The following is a 23047-nucleotide window of genomic DNA, read 5'->3' on the forward strand; positions in this document are numbered from 1 at the left end:
CTTTCCAGAAGGCAGGCTGTGTTAATGCATTACTAATCCGTGATTTTGTTTGTGAGAGTGTCTCATGACGATCACGTATGAACGGTGCAACGTCAGTGAGTGTGTACATCAACAAAAGATAACATGGAGCGTAGGAGAGATTGTTTAATGCTTGGCAGAACTGACATTACTTTGAGTTTGACTTGGTAAAAAGTGTCAAAAACATTAGCGTCCGCTGTACACTCTGCGTGGGAAGATTTTTTTATCTACAGCAAAAAATTACACCTCAAATCTGAGGAAGCACCGAGCAAGTCACTCGTGCCTGCATTCAAAACTTGAGAGCCCTGTACGACATAATGGTTATTATATTTATTATTAAGCTATTATGTCAATTCTATATGATGGAATATGCAGAAGTAATAGAATTAAGCTGAAAGGTCTATTGCTTTATAGCGTACTCAGGTATTTTCAACCAACTGACACACAGTAACATCTCTTTCACAACCACAGGATGTATCTTCTGACATGGTTGATTAAAGAATGAGAAGCTATCAATTGCATTAGTGAAGGTTAAAAAACATACAGTGTGTAAAATCTGCTCTGTAGAACTGCAGTACTTTGGTTATATGAGTAACATCAGGAACATCTCAAACTTCACTTTATGGAAACAGTATCACCTGCCCTCTACAGCCAGACCGCCAGCCCAGGTAAAGATAGCTTGTTGAGTAGTCATTACATGTGAATTGTAGACATTAGAGGTAACTGACATGTAACATCCAGTATGTGCAATACTGTGATGGATTACTCAGACACTGATAGTGAAAAGATGCAGTTTTTCATAATAAAAAAACAGTTATTTGATCTTTGAAAGTACTAAACAAAAAGGGAGTTGTAATCAAATTGAATAGTGAGACCCATAGACATTATAAAGAGTAGACTCTGCATCGACCACTGGAGCGCGAGAAATTGGAGTTGGAGCTAATTGATATTGAAATGCAAATAATTTTGACCAAATGTTGACCGGCACACAGTAAACTCTTTCAAAAATGGCAGTGTTGTTGTTTTGACTGGAAGGAGCTAAACCGGAAAAGTGATTCCGGAAATGATGTTGTTAGCGGACCAATCACAACTCTTGCGTTCTCCGCGAGTCTCCGTCGCCTCAACGGATAGATAGGAATTTCTCCATCGACGGAGAGGGCTCTCCGTCGCTCTCCATAGATGACCATAAATCAGGCTTAACTTGAAAATTTACATTTGTTTAGGATTTCTCTATCATCTATCTGTCTGTTTCGGCAACAATGGTTGATACCATTCATAAATAAAGCCTATATGAGTCAATCTTGATATAGATATAGATTTTCATTTTTTCTGAGATATGACTTCTGTCTATTGTGTTTTATCTTATATATGGATGTACAATGTATTATTTCTTCATTTTTCAACTTATTAAAATAGCTAGTACACAATCTGCTTCGGCTTCTCTATCATATTAGTATTTTTATATATGCGTGTGTATTATATTATATATCGTGTGTCTTTTGCAAAAAAAGCCTACCTATCATACATAACATATCACATACCAGAATATTCTATTACTGTTAAACCTACTATGAATATTAAAATACATCGAATCATGTGTCCGATATCATGCCTACATGTATGACGTTTGCAGAAAAAAAACCTGTGAAAATCAGTTTTGTATTCAGCGAGTTATGATTGATTAAATACGCTGACACTTCCTTGCGCCTTGCAGATAGATTACACTGAGTGGAGCGGGTGACCGGTCTAAGATGGCGGCCCCACGGCTCATCAGCGCCAATAGGCAGTAGCGGTCGATGCAGCGTCTATTATTTATATGTCTATGGTGAGAGCAATAAAGTTTTACAGTTTTGGTGACCCATCTATCCATTTATCCCCCTGCCTTCCTAATTGGCTCCTGATGCATAGGTATCACTCAAACAGCCACAGGAGTGTGCTGTTTAGCTAAACCTAATACATTTTTGATGCATTGGTGAACTCTTGTTTGCTTGGGAAAATAGTCCAAAATCCAAAGCAAACACAACTGGAATATTAAGGAATTAAATTCAATTGTGGCTCAAAGTTGCACCAGCAAGTCTTTCTGATGGATCTACCCCACACATTTTTCTAGCGCTCAACTTTTTGACTGTTTGAACGTTTGTTTTGTCTGACAGCAGTTTTGCCACATTACAACTGCCACATTAGATCATGGTAACACTGCTATTATAGTAATGGAAAATAATTGGCAGAAGAACAAAAGTAAGACCCAATGTTACCCACTTCAGTCACAGATTACTGGACATTGGACATTGTGGTAACTGAAACTAAAAACAAACAATGCGGTCAATGCTTCTCTCTTGTTTCCACAATTGTTGAATTTCAAAGAAAATCAATCTACCAGTCATTCCAAAAAACCCAACTGGTAACACACCAACTTGTCTTCAAACATTCCTCTCTTCAATGAGTCTCACTGCGGTTCAACATCTTTCTACCTCACAGCTCTGTCTTCAGCGAAAGCTATTTTGACAATGGGCCCGTATCCACTCGAGTGATCCAAGAGGCTTGAAACCAGATGTGGAGCTTCCGTTCATGGTGTCCGTGTGTCCTTCAGCTGTGCCAATGCATATAAGACTTAAAGCCCACAAATTTCAGTTTGCTGTTGATGACAGAAAACAGAAATGCTGTGGAAAAATATCGACTCCACAATTCACATACATTGATAAAATCTCACTTTGTTTAATAAAAAATAGAGAGAGAAGTAGCTGGACTCTTAGCACTTGAATTGAACCAGGATCTGTTTTGGTAAGCGTACATGGAAGGGTGGATCCAGAACACGCAGCTTGAATTTGGCAGTTGAAAGAGGATGGAAAAAAGCTGGGTAGACTGTTAGTTTGTTTCCATCTAATCTAGTTCTGCTGTTGTGGGAAGAAAGAGTCACACTTTTTGTGTACTTGAATGTTTAACTCAAAATCTTGCAACAGATGGATGAATTGTGCATGCTTTTTCACATATCTGTTGCTCAGTAAATTATGCTTTACAAACACATTACAAGGTGAACAAATAATTGATTTATGCCTTGGAATACATGTAAAAATGAGAGACTAACTGATATGGAAACTATTGAAAATCAAACTGGCCAGAACTTTTGTTGGGGAATTTCATAATGGTACACACATTGCAAAAGGTGATTTAATTTTAGATTTTCATGTGAAAGGATAAGCTCTTAACTAGTTTTTGTTTGTTTCCAGTGTCCTCAAGAGTTAAGAGAGTTCATAATACAATCAAATCTCTGACCAGACTGTCAGCCACCCAGTTGCATTGCTGTAGGGAATGAGTTTGATCATAGAGGTGTGTTTAGATTTAAAAGACATACTCATCATTGTTTGTCTGGTAGAGCCAAACTTTGAGGAAGAGAAGACATGGCAGCTAGGTAACCAGATGGTCCCTAAATGTAGGGCTTTTAAAATAAACACAAATATGCTACACCACAGTATTGATAGGCCAACTTCAAGGGATGCTAAGCAACAGGTTGCCAATTGAAAGTTGAGTAAATACTCAGTAAAAACAATAGTGTTAAGCTCAGACATTAAACACACCAGGGATCTCTCAACTCTGGTTCATCTGCGCTGATGTGCGGCAGAGGGGACATTCGTAGAGAACATAATTACATTTATCTAAGGATTTGTATCCATGCATATTTCCCCTTGTATGGAAATTGGAATGGACTTCTCTGTAAGGTTATGTGTTTATACGGGGCCATGAAATTACTGAAATATGTAACAATTTTATGGACCAGCCATTGTGGTTTTGTCCCCTGGATATTACTTGCTCACAAGGAATCTGTCTAGAATAATGTATTGGATATAAGAGTCTATATCACTGCAGTACCTATCACGGACAATATTACAAAGGTGATAAAGTAGATTGTTACTATTTTCCTTGGTACTTAAAGTCAGTTCTCAGCTAAAGAACTTTAAGTTATGCCTCGTAGCTTTATCTCGTGTCCATAATTCCATATGATACTGTACAGACCACAGAGGTCAGTGTAAGTAAAGGCATTTCTTCACCTTCTTTCACTCTGGGAGGGGTATTGGAGTCTCCAAAACCTTTCGGTGAACACTGTATTTTTCCCTAAGCAATGGCCACTTTACCACAAATACCATCTTTATGAAGGGTTAAAGTGGTCCCATGGATTGACACTCCAGTCTCTGTTGTGGATCCTTGCAGCTCCTTTAGGGTTACCTTTGACTTCTGTGTTAGCTCTCTTATTAACTCATTGGCTGCCAGCCATTTTCAGTGCAGAGAGACCCATACTGCCAAGTGTTTTACAGTATTTTGACTGATTTTCCAAGACCCACAGAAAAGTGTGTCTTATGACTATGTACACACCGAAATTACCAAAAGAAAGAGTAGACTCTCTTCTTTCATCAGGAAAAAAAGTTTGTTTCTACCATTTTCAGTCCTTTAGTAATAGACAGTAGAACATAGGTTGGTTTCACCAAAAACAGCTGTTTTTGACCAAAAAATGGAGAAAACCAAAGAAACCTGTCAAGCACAACAGTGACTTTGATGCTAACATTTTTTGCTTTAGTGACACCTCAAACATCTGAAAAGTGGTTTCCTTCCATAAAACAGCAAAAACAACACTGAGAAGGTACTTTGATAGCATAGCATTGTCTGAGTCATCAGAACTGTCTGGTGGTGCGCTCCGCTGAGGTGAAATACGTGCACGCCGACGACTCTCTCCGCTTGGCCCGGGTATCTCGTCGGTGGTACACCGACGAGAGTAGTGGTACACTACTTCTGCTGCACAGAAGGCTCTGTTCGAGCGTTAGCTGCCTAAATTTTTTGTTTTGTCTCGCCGGCGACATTTTCTCCTTTTCCGATCTTGGCAATTATAGTTTACAAACATTTTGATTAGTCTCATTGGCTTCAAAGCCGCTTCAGTCTTCTTCTACAATCTATGTGATCTTTACTCATCTCCCATCCAAAGTGGCACTGCTTCCACCTTGCGGGTAATTTTGCCAGTATATTCTCTGTTTAGTGTTTACAAGCCTAAGATTTAGTGACAAACTCCGCTAGATTGTTCCCCAGCCCGCTCCGTTAAAAAACGCAATTGACGTTTATAGACGTCTTTGGCAGTCAACGGTTGTATTTAAAGGAGAACTCCGGTATTTTCAACATTAAGCCTCTTTTCTGAGTCGTCTGCAATGTTTTAGAACCCCCCTCACCGCTTTTTTGATGTTTACTACTGTCTCTGGTATTTGCCTAATTTTGATTCATCTCAACCTGCTTCAGAATGGCAAGTCATCTGCATGTCTTAAAAGGTCCGTGAAAAGCACCATAAACGTCTGTTTTCAAAATAATCAACTCACCGGAGTGGTTACTGGTGTGCACTGGTAATCCATATCAAATTTCGTGGCGAAAAGTTGCTTCTGTTGTGTTTTATTTGACATTTTGTCCTGGATGTTCGTTGATATTACTCCGCCACCGCTAAGAAAATAGTGCGAGCATGAACGAGCTGCCAAATAAAACACGAAAGAAGCAACTTTTCGCAATAGAGTCAATGACTAAAATTAATAAAAGATTCAACTGCAATCAGATTTTTTACATCTCACATTTCTATCTTTAATAAGAGAAAAGATTACTCATTACACATAACATACTCTTTCACTGATCCCCTCATTTTCACCCAGCCCGTGCACACACACACACACAGGAACAAATATAAACACGCATTCTTTCTTTTCCTGGCAGATATACTGAGGCGTGTTTGAATGTTGAGCATACTCATCTGCTTTCACTTACTTCTCACCCTCTTCAAGTCACGACCCTGGTGCTCAGCACAACGTGACTCTTTGCAGCTCAGCTCAAGTTTGCCCTGGTTCTACTATTTTATTCACACTCTGTCTGGTCTTTATACTTTAGTGTTTGGTGTTGTTTCTAAATGGGGTTTGTAAAAGTACAGTAACTATTGTACAATTAAATGCAGGGTTTAAATGATCGTCACCCGACAGTGTTCTGTCTTCATTTAGCCTGAGTGTTAAACCATCTTAAATGTTTTGGAAAAGGGTTGAATAAACAAATCCATGCCAAAGCTTTACAATGACTTGTGAGCTGTTATAGCTTTTGTTGATCAGAAACTGAAAATTAACTAGTGAGTACTTTTAAGTATTTATAGGAATATGATTTTAAAGTACCAAAACATTGGTGAAATATTCAAGAAAAGTAAAAGTACAAACTATCTTAAAACTTACTTTGTCTTTGATCAAACAGCAAAAATTCCGTAGCAAAACCACTTTACTCTCAGAGTTGTCTAACCAACTAAACGTTTGATCAGATCTTCCAAACTGACGATATTAGCATTGAGTTGCGTAGCAGTGACTCTCATATCACATTCTGACACCTCAGTTCTTTGAAAGTAGGTATGTTCACAAGGTTAGCTCAGGCACCCTCTTCCTTGTCCATGTCTGCCATGTAAACAAAGAAGATTACATATCAAGCTACAGTATTAGATTTAGTGAGCATACTGCATTTGGTTTTGGTTGATAGAGTAAAATGCACTGAATAAACTAAAAATAATTGGTTGTGTGGACAAGGCCTGAGAGTCAATTAAAGCTTTGGTCAGCGCACTTTGCCCTCAGAGGGGATTTATTCAAAAATCCTAAGTCTTCTTGCCTTGAGAAAAATTGGCTACATTGCACAGACAATACAGATGGAGAGCTCACATTGAAAGGATATTTGTGGTAAAACTTGTCAGTCAAAAGTGAATATTTTAAAGGCTTAGTGATTATAGCCAGAGATAACTCATAAAAATATGACCACTTACAGAGTCCATTCGGCTGATCTAATAACATCAACCATCAAGAAACTGAAAACAAACTCTAGTACATAAATTTCACATACCCTTGCTATTCTTTACAAAAAATTTCAAACTCAAAACAAATAAGAGTCAGAATAAATTCACCTACCAACTTCAGCAGCAACCTTATCAGTAGAGGCTGCGAATAAACTTCTGTCAGTGGATGTTGAATAAACAAACTTACATTCAGTTCAGGGTGCAGACCGCCCATCACCAAGGCGTGGTACACTCTAGAAAAAATAATCAGTTAACAGCATAAATGAGTAAATATGACAAAATAAAAAAAATGATGTTACGGAGGTGATGTCCTCTGTAATTAATCTTACAGGACTTATGTTTTCAACTACATTTTTTTCTCTCGAATTGTTGTTGATATTGTCATCTAAAGGAAATTCTTTAATACATTTGAAAAGTCACTACATTTCTGTCTGGTGATGGAAACATCCTCATTTATGAGGAAGAAATAACTGACAAAACTACCATTGTCTAATAAAGATCTTCATTAATTTCACAAGAAGCACTTTACATTTGTTAAAATGCACTTTAATATCATGCCATTGAATATTATTCAATGTAAACAAATACTTGCTGATAAATGTAAAGACTCCAAAATATAAAAGTATAAAAAGAGTCTAAAGCAACATGGATGTTAGAGCTTCAATGAAACACAATTAACTTTTTGTTAAAAATACTAAATGTACCATGTATGACCTTTTATTGATAGGAAGCGAAGACAGAAAAGTGGGCAAAGAGAGGGGATGACATGCAACATAGGGCCCTAGACTGGGATTCGAACCTGGGCCTACTGTGAAGAGAATTTATTGCCTCTATAAGAAAATACTGTATATTTAAATTCCACATTTTACATTTTACCCTAAACAGAGCACAAGAGACAAGCTTGTGCTGTCCTCAAATGTAATCTCATTTGACTGTTGTAGAAATTCAAGAACACACACATTCTCTGTTTATTAGAAGCAAATTGGCAGGGCTTTACCCCAAATTAAACTAGTTGGTTTAAATTCCAGCAAGGCTGAGCTGCATCATTGTGGCCTCCAGCACAGTGAGGTCATTGATTTTGTCATCAGGCCATCACACAAGGGATGTTTTCATAATTTATACAATGGGATATTTTAACCAACATGACAGGTCAAAAACATGTTCCAACTGTGCTAGTGCTAACTTTTATTTCCCTGGTTACCATGGCATGTGTTGCTATGTATTGTCTTAAACATCAGAAACAACTGTTTATAATTATAAATTTGTAAATAAACATCCACAAAAACTCGAATGAACAATGTGGAAAATTACCATAAAAAAAATTCCCCATCATTCCTGTGAAAGTGGTATGCATAAGATAGAAAGTCAAATAAAATCAAATAAGTATATGTTAAAAAAAGAGAACCTTTAAGTGCGTGTGTCTATCATGGGGCCTTCTGTGAATTCCCAACAATGGTTAGGCTTGGGTATTTGGATACTGAATTGGCATAAGCCCAAAAAGGTTTCTTATCTGGGGCTCACTTGAGTCAGCCACATAAACAAACCCATGAGGGCAATTCACATGGGGCTGACATGAAACCCACTGATGGGACCCACTTTTTGGCCCATTTGTAACACATTTGTTCTCCAAATACAAATGCTTACTGAGTCGGAGAATGTCCAACAAACAATAAACACAGCATTGATATAATCTCATAAAGTTGATTTGGCTAATAGATTAGCAAACAACTACATATTGTGGCTGTCAAGTAGAAACATTGCATGTCCATATACACAACTTTTCATATACACATCTCTTGTTTTTTTTAAATAAATGGCTATTGGGTTGTCCAAGTTTGTGTTTAATTTCTGTATGAACAATGACTTGAATGTATTATTATATTATTAACTTTTTACCATAATCAAGTTAATACTGAGTCATAAGGTTTTTCAATTTTCCGATGTTGACATAATAGTTTTTTGCGTGTTGATTTTTAACAGTGCGTTCAAAATAGTGTCACTCTATCATCAATTTACAGGTTATTAGGGTTTGTTGTAGCTATCTATGAGTTCAATTTATAGCTCTCATTAAATAAAGCTGGCGATAACATCTTGTTGTAAATGACGAAGAGCTATTATCAGACCACTTAAGACTGTGTGTGATAGTTGTGGTTTACCTGCACTCCACTCTGCCTCTACATGTCTCAGGCCTCATGATATTTTATTTTATAAATATTTAATTTCTTGTGTAAAGAAAAACTTGTTCAAAAATATTTAGCAACTTGCTTCACACTTCACATGTACTGCGCTGTGTTCTTCTGCAGTTGAATGGAGAAAAATATGGCCATTCAAGGTTTCCAGACTTTTACAGATACATGAGTATTCACTTGTATCATTTTTTCTTTTCTTTTCGAGTATCTTTTTGGTTGTGTGATTTCAGTACAGTATTTAGGTCTGGTTTGAGCTTATGAGAAAAATATTCTTAACTGATCAGAATTTCACTACTTTCACCAAAAATATGCTTAGTGTGCAATGTCTGTTTTGTTGTTGGGCAGATTTGGTAAAGAGGGTATAAAAGTTTTTTACAAAAAGCAGCTGGATAAAGTGCCAGAGAGAGTTGGTCATAAAGAGAAGTTGTTTTCTGGTTGTACAACCAAACAATCTAATAAAAGATGCTTAAAAGCACATACGATAAGTTAAGTTAGGTACTCATCAATTTCTCTGCTGGGTTAAAGCAGAGAAATGTATTATCCTCAGTGTTTATATTGCCTTTCCATTGAATTCCTGAACTAATCTACTATATCCTGAACTACCATATCTATGTATTTTGATAGTATAGAACAAAGATGCAATATTATATTTCGTATATATTGTACAGATGGTGCAGGTTATAGATATTTGACAAGAAATACAAGTTAAAACAAAGAATTTAACTCTTACACTGGCTTGTGATGAAGATTTTAGGCTTGTGTTCTCAGTACAATGCAGTCCTTGTTATCTAATGTGATGTCCTAAGTAATGTTACTGTTTCTTATGTTTCTTTCCATCTCTATCAGCTTAAAAGGTGTACAGTTTCAGACTACGGAAAATAATTAATTTTACCCTCAATTCAGTTTTTATTTATATTGCACCAAATTACAACAAATCTCAAGGAACTTAAATTATATATTCCATTTCAAGCCAATTAGAGTTCAATTCAATGTAATCATAATCCAATGAAATCCAATTAATTAATCTCAAAATAATCCAATTCCTTCATATAGAGCCAATTCAAAGACAATTTCATAGCTAAGGAAACCAACAGATTGCACCGAAACATCTCTTCAGTCCAATCTCCCGTCCTGAGTGTGCCTGAGGCAACTGTGGAGAGAAGTGAATCCATTTTAAAAGGAAGAAACCTCTGGCAGAACCAGACTCAGGAAGGGTGGCCATCCGCATGGACCAGCTGGGGTTTGAGAAGCCCGAAAAGAGGGGTCAACAAACACTGTGACACCATTCAATGGATATCTGTTGGAACAGGGAAACACAAGTTAATGACCACAATAATGTCACATGTACATAATATCATTTGAGAAATTAAACGGGGGGAAAAAGAGAGCAAAGTGAGGAAAGGTGTGACAGATGAGGCCCCTCAGCGGTCTAGGCCTATAGCAGCTTAACTATGGGATGTTTCAGGATCACCTGAGCTATAAGCTTTTTCAAAGAGGAAAGTTTTAAGCCTAGTCTTAAAAGTGGAAAGGGTGTCTGCTTCCCGGACATTTACTGGCAGCTTATTCCACATGACAGGGGCCTGATAACTGAAGGCTCTGCCTCCCATTCTACTTTTAGAAACTCTGGGAACCACAAGTAAACCTGCAGTTTGGGAGCGAAGTGCTCTGTTAGGAAAATATCTTACAATGGGATCTTTAAGATATGATGGAGTTCTGTCATTAAGAACTTTATATGTGAGGAGGAGAATCTTAAATTCTATTTATGAATTTAACAGGGAGCCAATGAAGAGAAGCTAAAACTGGAGAAATATGATCTCTCCTGTTCAGGGGCACAGATGGGATTTTTGAACTAGGGGGGACCAAGCTGTCAACAAATGATTTCAGCTCAATAAGTTATTTTTGAGTAATTTGGGCATTAACTGGCGCTCAAATAGTTACTTTTGGACCCTATGGTTGACCCTATGGGCCAATCGTTTGCACTAAATAGCCATTGTAGAATTATTTGGATAAAATCATGGATAAACAACAATGAACATTATTAAACAAAGGTCAACCCGCTCTCATTGTCTTTTTTTTTTTTTAATTGAAATCATCCGCTCCGTAATTGACGCATGTTCCTCTTTATGACCATAGGGAGTGACAGTCCTCTTTTTGGTGCGTTCATTTACAATGAAACGTGGCACTTGAAGCTCGAAACAATGTGACCCCAAAGTTGAGTACTCCCAGCGCATCCCAGCCTTACAATCATACAAAAACTCATGCAACTATTGTTTTTACGTGTGTAGCAGATGGCATGAATTCTATGTAGGTCTGGTAAGATTAATCCGACTCTCTGAGCCGGATCCGATGGGGTTCTGATTAAAAATCTGACTTGGATCTAGGAAATTCCGACATTCGTGTACAACTGGAACACATCATTAGTTGTAGCACACAAACGTTGGGCTCTCAATGCACGCTGCAATAGAAATTGCAATAAATTTGGGCAAGAGGCAGGGTATACCCTGCACAGGTTGCCAGTCCATCAAAGGGCCACACAGAGACAAATGACCACACACAGGGACCTTGGGACAATTTAGAGACACCAGTTATCCTAACATGCATGCTTTTGGATGGTGGAAGGAAGCCAGAGTACCCAGAAAGAACCCATGCATACGTGGGGAGAACATACAAACTCCACACAGAAAGGCCCCAGCTGGGAATTCAACCTGGAACCCTCTTGCTATGAGGCACATTGAACCTGGGAGTGATCATGCATGGTTGTAAGTCTCATTTGTCCCTGTGTGGCCCTGTGATGGACTGCTGACCTATCCAGGTCCGCCTCTCGCCCAATGACAGCTGGGATAAGCTGGGGGCTTGAATTACCCCTGCATGTATACACTCAAATAGATTTAAATGAGCCAGGGTGCTCCACACATGCTATAAAGTTTAATCTTTTTGGATCTTTTTGTTAAACTGTTAAAGTTTGAGTTTTTTTAATATTGATATAGCTTAATTCCCAAGAAAGCTGCTCTCATTCATGCTAAATGTGTCAGAAATTGTAACTGAAAGACAGCCCATTGAGACTCACAGTCAACTCACAGTCACTTAAGCATACCCGGATTGTGCACTATTGTATTTAACACAAGGATTCCTCTGGTAAGGGCCATGAATACAGAGTTTTGTGTACTTTGTGGTTTATATGACTCAAAAATTGAAGGCATGAAAGTTGCCAGATGTAACTCGAGAGCAGTAAAATGCAACTGCTGAAATGAGCTGAACATCATTATTGTCATCATCACTCATCGTCATAACAGGTAAGCGGTAACTTTAATGTCTTTGATTTGTTGCCTACAAACTTTTTTAATGTGTTTTGTTGCTATTATTACGTCAATATGATGACCAACCATTTTCTTTACTGTGTATTTAGCTGGGAATATCTTCCATGACACTTATCTCATCCATGAAAAATATGCAACACACCCAAATTCAGGTGGGGTTGGTCTAATTTATTAAGTTTGGAGCTGAAATGAAAACTATCATGTTCTGTGTAAACCAAAACTCCATTACACTCTGGTGAACGTAGACTGGGACAAGGGTGGTCGTTCAGTTAAATAGCCCAGTTGAGCTGTAACTGTAGCTCGACTTAAAGGGACACTCCACCCATTTGCATTAGGCTTTGCATTGTTAGAAACCCAGTCATACTTTTGAATGGTCATGCAACACTCTCTCATTTCCCCCTGAGACGGGAGAAATCCGTATTCACCTCTTTACACTTCCTCCTACAATGACGGAAAAATCGTCATTTTGCGTCATTGTAGGAGGAAGAGTAAGAGGGGTGGATTTCTGTTGAGACTACAAGCGCTACTTCCCACCCTTCAACACCGCCCATAGGGGGTTGGACCTAATGCGCTAACAGACCTATCACAGATCAGTGCCAGTGCTTTTGAGAGCTGCAGCTAACATGGTCGAAGGTACTGAATACTCAGACAGATGCAATACGGAGGACTGGGATTTTGAAGAAGATATGGCTCGAGCTGGTGCGAATTGGTGGTGCCTGTGCTCTAACTGTGCGCCAATGGACACAGAACAAGAGTCTGTCTGCTGCCGAGAATTCCAGCGGTGCCAATTTCTTCTGGACGAAGTCACGGAATCGGAGGATGACACGGACGTGTGTGTTGTTGATCACCCGAGTTTCGCACCCCATATGGATAGTGGCGTCCTGGAGACCTACTTTAGAATACCTAAAGTCAACTGGAAACGACAGCCAAAGCCTACAGGGCCAAATGGACGTCTTTCTGTAAAGTAAGTTTGTTTTCTTTGTTACTATGTCAAGGAGTACTCTTGCTAACACGCTAACGTGGCATGTTCATTGCACAAATAGCTTGCAGTTATGCAAGCTACTGTGGCACGCTAGGCTCAAATGCCATCACTCACTTTGTGATCAATGTTTTGTCTAACAGCTTACCGGCACTTTCTTGAGTGGGTCCTGCAAGGAGAGAGATTGGGCAGAGGGCGTCGTGTCGTGTTACCTGCTTGTGTCGTGCAGGCTATCCGCCAGAACGGCCAGTACTGCGGGCACCAAGAAGTGGAGGACGCTCAGGAGAAGCTATAGTTTCCTTGTTTTATATTCATTCAACAGTTGTATTGTTTGTATAGTTATTTAATTAAATGGTTAAAATGTACGTTGTTGTGGTTCTTTCTTAGTAATGTTGCTCCAAGTGTATTCGAGTTATTGAACGACCAACATTTCAGAACTAGAACTTTATAGCTACTGTTACCTCAGATGACAAAACGACAGAATTGTGATCATAGCCTACCTATAATTACTATAAATTATGAAGCATTACAAGTATACATTGCATTATAAGTTTGTTGCAAATCAGTTACCTCCTTCCAAGTTTATGATGCTATTCTAAACTTTGTTGAAGGCAGACAGGAGACAAGGAGTGACATTTTGTTTTTTAATTCACAAAATAAGAATTGTCATGAACATAAAGACACACAAACAACATTATCCACACTATAAAAAAAGAGGTATTGACCCTGTGATTGAGTATACAGTAAAGTGCTCGATGGAAGTGCAAACAGGTAAGGCAGTGCAAGGATAAGGTCAAAAGACCATATAAGACATAAAGACATTTAGGACATATAAGACATGGTAATATTACAAAATGTATCACGAGGAATGGGTTAAGGTACAGCTGACGTCTGGCGCTGTCTGGGATTCAATCTTTTCTGATGATGAGGACAACTCTGCAGCAGACGTCGACGTCGTTTTAGTCTGAAATGTCATACGTTCAATAACGTTAAAAACATTTGAATAACGTCAGACTAACACAGTAAAACATGGTGGATTTACATTGCTAATAACGAACTTATTTAGATCTACATAGCAAAGTGTCTAACGTTACATTGCTAACTTTGCTGACAAGTGGAGTTAGTGAGGCAGACACACTAGAACAGCAAGCGACCAAAACGTACAAGATATTTACTTTGTAAACAGCCAAATCATATGAGATGTGCTGCTTTACAGCAGACGACTATATCAGTGCGTGTTCTCAGTAGCCGCTAGAGTCGAGTTAGAAAAAACCTTACCTCCAGGCAAATGCGTTTAGCACTGCTAGCAGTTCCAGGAGTTCCTGGCTTTTTGCACAAGTCCAACTCTTTGGGTAATCTATGAAAACTTACTCCGTGTATTTTCCTTGTGCTGGCTGAACATCCCGGTACCATGCAAGTGCACACCATTTCGAAACACAAACGAGGAGTAATTCACTAATAATTTCGCAAACTAACTCTTCACTAGAAATTGTGTGACATGATTTCCAGGTAGCGTAGAGTCGGGTGGAGCTACTCTCGGGGGAGTGGCCTGCGGATCTTGAGCATTGCAATGCACTATGGGGATTGTTGTCTTTAATCCACAAGCACAAAAAAATCATTTTCTGCCTTTTCTCGGTCAAGAAGGCACCAAATTACAAATTTATGCTACTATTCTACTACATATATGGCCCACTTTCAATACATATTCATGTCTCCACTGGTGGAATGTTCCTTTAACTATAGATGTAACAGTGCTTAATGACAGATATCGTCTTCAGGTGTATAAATCAAATATACTAATCCATCATGACAAAGTCAAACTGAATAATTTCATGAATATTCTATGAGCTTTCTAAGGCCTCTTAATATTGTGTGACAGTGAAATATTTCTATAGTCTTTAGTGAGAGAGAAATACAACTGACTTTGATGACGTTGTCGTTCCACCCAAATAAAAAAAAAAACAGCAGCATATGTTTTTGGAGCAGCACTAATCAGAAGCAAATGGAGGCTGACAACAGTCCTTACCTTTGATAAGCTTAGATGAGCTCAGCATAATATTCTGTTTACTCATGTGTGCAAGAGCACAATGCTGGTAGAAGTTATTTTGAATGCTTTCAAACTAAAGAGCCAGAGGTGTCCTGGTCATAAAATTCTATAATATAATTATAATTATGAATTCTATAACAAAAATGTGCGCTCTGTCATTACAAAAACTCACAACCAGTAGTGAGTCAGTCATCCCCCAGTAGCTCGCCGTGATCATATAGTGGTTAGAGCTCTGCGTTGTGGCTGCAGCAACCCTGGTTTGAATCCGGGTCACGGCAGGGATGATACCCTGGCACGGCTTGGGTGGATCATTTCGGCAGCTGTGGCTCAGTGGTTAGAGTGGGTTGTCCAACAACCGGAAGGCCACTCTTGCCACTCAAAATAAATTGCTGAGGTGCCCTTACCCCCATGCTCCTTGGGTCCAGTGAATGGCATCTGCCTCCATGAGTATGTGCATGTGTGTTCAATAGGTGCCAACCTGGATGGGTCAAATGTGGAGAGTAATTTCGTGTAAACATTTGTGTGTACATGACAATAAAAAGTAATCTTAATCTTTATGTAAGAAAACATATGTAAGTTTTAAACTTATCAAACTCCTTATATAATGCTAAAACCCACTGTATATGTTGGTTTGTTCCTATACCCTCATATATGACCCAAAGCGCTCTGTAAATGGCAGAAAATGTACCAAAGATCAAGATTTGCTTAATTTCAAACAGAATTATAGGTCTATTAAGTTTTTAGATCATGATTTGAATTAAAACATATAATCTCTTATGGTCAGAAGACATCATTTCTGATGATTTGTAGTGATGTTAACATGGACTTGGGCCTGAACATTGATATCCAGTGTATTGTTTGTCCTCCCATCCAACCTAACCTCCACCGCATACAGACTGTGTAATTTCATCATTTTTAATAATCTTTGTCTGAGCTTGTGTGTCTGCTGTTTAGTTTTTTTTTGAGACAATGTGCTTTGGTTGGATGCGCTCACAGAGAGGGATGTGATTACATAATCCAAACTGATTTCCTCACTCATATCCTGTTGTTTATCCAGTCCTGTACCTCATACTTATCTTCTGTGCAAGATGAGTAATAAAAATGGGGAATACACAGAATAATTGTTATGTTGTTTATTGCAACAGAAGAATGATGCATCTTATATAATGTGAGGACATCCAGGAACTTCTGCAACTCTTACAGATGGCTTAGATACACAATACATACGTATGTGCTTTTTTTATGTTCATCAAGACAAAGCAAATATGATGAACATATGATGTTGAGGTGTGGTCTTTGTTGCAGTCAAACCTCACCTGGTTCCTTCCGGGTCAAAACACCTGACGACAAGAGTACACAAGACTCCTATATGTACCTGAGCCCCCCTGGTGACAGCACAGCGACCCCACACACATACCGAGTAAATTACACCCTTGACTCAGGACACCAACACAACACATTTAGCTCCAATAAATTCACTTCTACATCCGTATAAATTCACTCTGAGCGGAGCATAAAATAATCCGATTCCATTTTGCTGGGAGACAACAGATTTTGATACAACACAAAACTGGTTCAAATCTGAACACAAAAAAACTCAGTTGTTATTGTTAGAAATGTTGGATCCAGTTTTTTTTAAACTGGACTTATATTTGGGGACTACAAGTCAAAGTATCTTGGCCACTGCTCCTTTGGTTTTGAATAACATTTTCTTGTCAGTCTCTTGTGAGCACAGATGGATTAGGAGAAATCTGTTGGCAGAGAACTGCGGAATGCCCCTCTATAAAGCAGGAACATTTCAGCTGTTCATCATTTAAAATCTAGTTTTTTAGAAGTCTTTAATCTTTTTTTTTTTTCTTTTTTTTTTTACTAATTTAGCATTTTTTGTATTCTGAAACATCAGATGCTAAATAATGAATATATTAGTACTGCAAACGTTTTGATTTAAGAAGAAAACAACAACAACAAAAACCTTTTCTGCAGATTAAACTGCAGTGCAGATTTAACTGTATTTGAATGAAATATAGCTGTTTTCTCAGAATACTGATATGCATTTTGCACATTTGCTGTAAAAGATTAATTTCCTAATAAGGCAAGGAACATAGTGTTTTGGAGGATTCTATGTTTACCCTACTGCAGGTGGCGCTATATAGCAACCAAACTTCAGCACATTTGAGTTTTGTTAACCACTTTGTTTTGTGACATGAACAAATAGTAAGAATTACAATATGCATTGAAGTATTTTCCCTTTTTTTGTCCTTTTGGTCCAGTGATGTGAAAGTTGGGTGTCTAAACTCAGGGTAGAGAAACCTCAGCTTACAGACAAAAGGGCATCAACACAGAGTTAGCTGCTGACTAAAGCCTGCAGGCTGATGTTTAAATGGATGTGAACTGATTCAACTCCCTCAGGGAGTTCTGTTGCTGGAAAAAAAACGTAACTAACGATTAAAAGAGCAAATTTAGATGAATTACATTAACTAAATTTACAAGAAAATAACTTAAGCACTTAAAAATTGTGAAATATCAAACAATATTTTTACCATATCTTTTAGGGTTGTGTTCTGAGCATAACAAATGGCCTAGTCCCTGATGTAATTGCAGGGGAAGAGGGCTGATGGCATTAGTTCCACATTCTTTTTGTTAGGAGTTTGAGGACATAGTGTACTTTCTGATGCAGTGGACAGATTACTTTGAATATCTTATTCAAATGTAATACAGCATACACCTTTGTGAATGCTTCAGCATTCAGCATTCTGTTTTTTTTTTTTTTTTTAAATGTGAGCACCATTGCAGTCTCTGTTCATGGCCATGTGTTGTGTTTGGTGGGGGTGGGGATCCAGTGTGTTTCTTGAAATGCAGCCAAGTGCCGCTCACAGAGAGTAACATTTTTCCAGTTGGATGACATTTATGACATGTAATACGGCCAGATGGGTCCTGTTCATGTGACATGGCCTTACCTGTGTACAGTGATGTAACAGGTGCTATTCATATCATCTCTTGATTATAATGAATTCAGATTCACTGAGGTGAGCTCTGCTTTATGAGAATTACAGTAATGGAGACATGGATAAGACAACTGTCTGTTTGCACATAGTTAAGATACAAAATATCACATGGAATAGTGGCTACTTTCTAATACTGTGGTTTAAATGAAGAGAACACTGATCTAATGTTCAGCAGCTGACTGCTGCCATCCATTGGCTCTATAAAAACTGCACTGCGCACATGACTGATACTTTCATATAACATCTGACTCATGCTCATTGTATCATTTAATAGTATTTTTCTGCTGGGCTTTCCATGGTCTATCCTGAAACTTTGGCTTCATCAGATCAATGCAGTTTTACATGATCTACTTCAATGTTGTTGATTGATAGAATAAGCTGGTGAAATAAAAGAAAAAAACAAGAAACTAAATGTATTTTTACGGCAATCATATGACAGTAGGTTAGCACAAAAATCTGTATAGTTTGACTCATCTGCTCAAACTTCAAATGGAACTGTGAAACTATTCAAAAAGGTTGGAAAAGGGTATTGTCAAGCACTTTTATTTAAATCTATTGTTTGTTCATTAACTTTTTCAGCAGCCTCTGTTCCTGATTACTGTGGAAGATTATTGCTTGATTAAAGTAAAAAATGTGAATGTGTTTATACTTAATATATGACCCATAACAACATACTGTAAAATATCACCCCAATAAGTAAATATGTCTTCATGGAGCAGCCATAAGTCTCAAGGTTGTCGTTTAGGAAGCAAAAAAGTCCTCATATGAGAAAAAGGACAGGGGTGGATGGTGCAGCTACAGGCAGCACTTCAAAGCCTATCCCTTCATGTCACACAAGAACAAGACTAACATATTACATCTGTTGTTTCATTATGTTATACACAGTTTTTACTTAAACACTTTTGTCACTTCCTACTTGGGTTTAGGCAGTGAAATAACTTGGTTGGAGTGAAAAAAAGGTCATTGTTAGCTCAAAAATATATTCTTTTTACACTTTCACAGATGCCATTCTGCTGGTTGCTCGGTTATGTGTAAACATGTAACATGCACTTTATAGTTGGCAATATAATCACTTTGTCATGGTTAGAAATCAAAACCACCAGGGCAGGGTTAGAAAGCCACCATGGTGGGGTGGTTTTTTGGCATAGTGGATTGTGCGGGAGCCCCATTTACAGAGGATACAGTCCTCACTGCAGCCAGTTCAAGTCCCACATCAGATGGCCCATTGCTGCATGTCATTCCTCCTCTCTCTGCCCCCTGCTTCCTGTCTCACTTCAACTATCCTGTCCATTAAAGGCATAAAAAGCCCAAAAAGAATCATTAAATTAAAAAGAAAAAAAGAAAGCCACCGTGGTATGGGCTAAAATGCACACTTTCTACCACACGACATCTCCCTTATTGATGTCCTTTTAACAGTTCACATGTAGTTGCATTCATAACCAACAGAGGTCGCATAATCATTGTAAAGTAATTACAGCTCAAAGTTGTCTGCATGTATTGGAGAGGAAGACAGTCGCAAAACTATAATTGTGAGCAAAGACAGTTTAGATCAGATGTCACAGTACATCGCAAAAACATGCACTCCCTTTTGTACTCCTATTTTTTATTTATTTACTTGCAACCTGATTTTAACGATAGAAAAATCCTGTGCTGTGCAGCTCTTTCAGGGTTACCTTTGGCCCCTTTGTTACCTTTGTGATTGTCCATGAGTTTCATGGACCAGGTGAGAAGGGCATTAATTGCAATCTGCACTGTCTTGGCAGATTTATTTTGATGTAATATTCTCTGCATTTCTAAAAATGGATTTAATGATGCTTCAAGGGATATTTAGTAGTGTCTGATACATATATACTTACAACACCATACTTCCTCCCTGATTTGCTTGGGGAGCTTCTTGATTTTCACTGTGCCCCTTGACTGGCACTATAGAGGAACCTCTGTTGGATGTGAATAATATAACAATGTTTTCCTCTTAATTAAATGTGAGAAGTTAATAATATAACAGGTTCAATTTGTGGTATATTTAATGGCATCAGAGCAGATTTTAGAAAAAGTAAAAAGAACAATAAAAAGTAAAAATGAGTGTAACCCACACGGAATTTTGGGCTACAAAACCCATCTTTGTGATTTAGGTGTAATACTTGGAGGGTCCGCTAGGGGCGCTCTGGTTAGATTGGCGGGAGTTGACGGTGTGTATTTTTTTGGTTCTATATCTTGAGACATTCTAAAGGTGCGTTCAGACCGGACGCGGTGCGAATTATTCGTGATTACATACAAAGTCAATGCAAAGACGCGAATAGACGTGAATTCGAGCCGGCAGCACAAATGACGGTTTTGAGGCGGCGCGAATAGCGAGAATACCGCCGCGCAAATGACAAGACGTGAATTCGCGCAAGTTCAGAAAATCCAATTTTGACGAAATATTCGCGTCACGACAGCCTATCAGCGTTGAGATTCTGGACGACAGTGACGTCATGCGTCCCAGGATCTTTTTAATTGATTTATCTGCCACTCACTGGAGACAGATGGACAGGCTGAAACACCAACTACAGGACACCAACTACAGGCGCTCCATTTCAGCTGCGGAGCGCCTGTAGTTGGTGTCCTGCCGGGAGATCACGGCACCGATCCTCCCGAGCAGGTCATCAAACTGGGTCCTGGTGAGCCTGAAATACCGCTGGAAGCGGCCGTTATCCAGACGCAACTCCTGGAGAAGGAGGTGAAATTCTCAGAGCTGAGTGCACCTCCGGATGATGTCACTGACCCAGACACGACGGCGTGTGCGTTTCCGACGAATCTCGGATTGCCACAGCAGGTACAAGGACGCGATGGTACTTATATCAGCCATGGTTGATGAGAGAATGAAATGGAGGGAATGGCGCATAGCCCCTTGAGCGAAAATTCGCTCGTTGCTTACTCGCACGGTCCGAACCAAAAAACCTTCTGACTGGTTTATAAGCTACAGAGGTGACTACGTACGAACTGTGGAGTTCCAGTGGGCGACTGTGGTGACCGTTTGCTGGGTTATAACTTGTGGAAATCCCAGTGAGTGAATAACTCAGCCGAGCTCACTCAGCTTGCAGTTAAAGTAGGTAGATTGTCTGTTAGACTACCAGATATTGAGATAGATCTTTAAATAAACCAATCGGGATTTTATCGGAAAGAATTGCTTTAATGTTTAATGGTGTTTTAGATTAACGTAGCTCTTAGGTGTAAAAGTGCTAAGCGTGCTAATGCTAGTCGCGTGTGCTAGTGCTAGCCATGTGTGCCGATTAGGGTTGCCAACTCCCTGAAAAATAAATAAGGGACATCTCATTAGAAGGGCCGGCCGAAACCGATTGCCTTCACCCTTCCTAGCCTGGTGAATTTTTTAGCCCCTTTTTCTGTGAGTGAAACAATTTTTTAACTATTTGACTCGAACCGAATTTTGGAGTGACATGAACACCTGGAAAACTAATTATTATCCAGCAATTCACTTTAATATAAAATAACAAAATTAACTGAATAAAATAAGTATCTTTCTTAAAGGAGAAGTTGTTGTTTTTTTAACCTGGACCTGTGTCTTTATTTCACCAATACTTTAAGATGAATGAATGAAAAAATGTTTTTCCCCCTGTTTGAGTAAAACTACTATTGCACTGTTAGCTCAGAGTTGCTGTGTTGTTGTTATTTTGTAGCAGTGGTGCAAAAAGTCTACATGTCTGTTCATCATTAAGTGGTTTCAGAGTTACATGGTTCTGTAAAAGCATTCAGAAAACAATACAGCAATGTACTGATATTAGAAAATGTAGTTTGTACTTTTAAAAGTAAGTTCTTCAGTACTTTAACTTGAGTAAAATTTTGAGCGACTTTTACTTGTAGTTGAGTAAGATTTGACCATGAGTATCAATACTTTGACTCAAGTATTGGAGTTGAGTACTTTGTCTCCCACTGCTTAAAGGGACACTATGTAATAAATTAAGTAATTTATTAGCTCAAATCAACATATTCATTCATAAATTAGTCCTCATTGGTGTAAAATTATCTCTGTCAAAAATCTAAATTATCCTCCTGAGTGAAGAATAACTTGTCTGTATCTACATAGAGCGGGCAAGCTCTGTGGAGGCTGCCATGTCCTTCCGGTCTATGAAAAACGACGAAGTGCCGAGAGGGACAAAAAGCACTTCGAATCGCGTTTTCCCCAACGCCAGGCCTTTTCTTTTTTTTTAGTGCACCGTTCCTGGAGATACTGCAATACCAGGTCGATGCGTGGAGTGGACGGAGCAAGCCCCTATTCCATCTCCCTGTTCCAAAAATCAATTTAATATATGGTCCCCGGGTAGGGGACGTATCCCCAACGCCAGGCCTGCAGGTCATTTTGACGTCACGTCCGCCGAATGGCTTATTACCGGTGCTAACGGTAAATAGATTTTATCTCGTAAATTATCCCACTAATAATGCATTGATTGTTACCAAACTTCTGCCGTAGTACACATAGGCTCTTAACTCACAAAACGAGGCATTAGAAAGTTTGTAAGTTTACCGGGAGTTTATTTAAAAGAACATCCAGATAGCAACTACACACTGCTGCTAACAATACCGCTGCATCGACGTCACTTCCGGTAACTCCCGGAATATGATTTGCACACCAAAGGCTATGTCAACTTATGTTATC

General features: G+C 38.7%; 1 pseudogene; it reads right to left on the reverse strand.

The window, feature by feature from the left end:
• Positions 1-22596: 22596 nt before the first annotated feature.
• Positions 22597-22719, reverse strand: LOC142375731 (U2 spliceosomal RNA; annotated as a pseudogene).
• Positions 22720-23047: the final 328 nt, after the last annotated feature.

The sequence above is a fragment of the Odontesthes bonariensis genome, chromosome 24, assembly GCF_027942865.1.
Source record: "Odontesthes bonariensis isolate fOdoBon6 chromosome 24, fOdoBon6.hap1, whole genome shotgun sequence".
Classification (NCBI taxonomy): Eukaryota; Metazoa; Chordata; class Actinopteri; order Atheriniformes; family Atherinopsidae; genus Odontesthes; species Odontesthes bonariensis.